Genomic DNA, 1,901 nt, shown 5'->3' with positions numbered 1-1,901 from the left:
ATTCATAGATCAAGCTGGGAAGAAGTAGTATCTTGACAACATTGAATCTTCTTATTCATCAATATGAAATATCTCTCCATGTTCTCATATCTTCTTTGATTTCTTTCCTTAGAGATTTGTAATTTTCTAATATAAATCTTGGACATATTTTATTAGATTTATACCAAGGTATTGCTTTTTGGTGATGCTAATATAAATGGTATTGTATTTTTAATTTCAAATTCCAGTTGCTCCTTGCTGGTACGTAAGAATGCAATTGATTTTGAATAGTATTACTCTTGTATTTTCTAACCTTGCTGTAATTACTTACAAATCACATGTTTTTCCTCCAATTCTTTGAAATATTTTTACATAGAAAGTCATGTCATCAATGAACAAAGACAGTTTTATACCTTCTTTCCCAATGTATATGCCTTTTGTTTCATATATTAATACATTTGTTAGGGCTTTCAGTACAATGTTCAATAGGACTGGTGAGATGAGATATTCTAGACTTATTCTTGATTTTAGGCGGGGAGCTTCTAGTTTCTCACCATTAAGTATGATTTTCACTGTAGGTTTTATCTAGATGTTCTTTACCAACTTCAGGAAGTCCCCACTGTTCCTAGTTAGCTAAGAATATTTATCATGAATAGGTGCTGGGTTTTGTCAAAATCTTTTTCTGCATCTACTGATACAATAATATGATTTATCTTCTTTAGCTGCTTGATGTGTTTGACTACATTAATTGATTTTGATTTTCAAATGTTAGATCAGCATTGCATAGCTGAAAAAAATACAACTGGATTGGGGTGTATAATTTGGTTTATATGTTGTTAGATTTAATATGCTGATATTTTCTCTGGATATTTTTATATGTGTTTATGAGAGATAGTGGTCTGTAATTTTTTTTTTTATGTCTTTGTCTAGTATTGGTATTAGGGTAATGGTGCTCTCATAGAGTGAGTTAGAAAGTGTTCCCTCTGCTTCTATTTTCTGGAACAGATTGAAAAGTATTTGTATCATTTGTTTTTTTTCTAAATATTTGCTATAATTTATCAGTGAAACCATTGGGCTTGGTGCTTTTTGTTTTAGAGAGCAGAATAAGATAATCTAAATAATCCTATGTCAACTAAAGTAATTTAATTAGTCATTAATTTTTTTTAGTTGACATAGGTTTATTCAGATCATCTATTTCTCTTTGTGTGAGTTCTGAATGATTGTTTCTTTCAAGGAATTATTTCATTTAATCTAAATCATAAAATTGTTGGTGATAGGTCTGTCATAATATTCTTTTATTTTCATTTTCATTTATATGAGCTCAATAACAATGGTCTCTTTCATTTCAGATATTTAAATTTTGTTTCCTTTCTTCTATTTTCTTGATTTGCTTGGGTAAGAATTTATAAATTGTATTGATGTTTTCAATAACAAGTTTTGATTTAACCAATTTCCTCTATTTCTTTTATTTTATTGGTTTTTGCTCTGATATTTCTTATTTTCTTCAATTTATTTTACAATTAATTTATTCTTCTTTTTCTAATTTTCTTAATTGGAGGCTTAAATTATTAAATTTTATATTGCTCGTATTTTCTAATATATACAATGTTATAAAATTTCCTCCAAGCACTACTTTTATTGCATCTTGCAAATTTTGATAAATTGCACGTTCACTTTCATTTAGTTAAAATATTTTTTCTTGAGACTTATTCAACCCATGTGTTGTTTAAAAGTGTGTAAGTAAATCTCCAAATATTTGGGGATTTTCTAAATATCTTTCTATTAAGATTTTAAGATTAATACCATTGTGGTCTGAGAGCATACCTTGTATGATTTCTATACTTTTCAATTTGTTAGAGCATGTTTTATTGTTCAGATGTTGTCTATCTTGGTAAATGTTTCATGTGAGCTAGAGAAGAAAG

This window comes from Pteropus alecto, unplaced genomic scaffold (assembly GCF_000325575.1).
Source record: "Pteropus alecto unplaced genomic scaffold, ASM32557v1 scaffold182, whole genome shotgun sequence".
Lineage (NCBI taxonomy): Eukaryota > Metazoa > Chordata > Mammalia > Chiroptera > Pteropodidae > Pteropus > Pteropus alecto.
The sequence above is the reverse complement of the archived record's forward strand: the minus strand, read 5'-3'. Positions refer to the sequence as shown.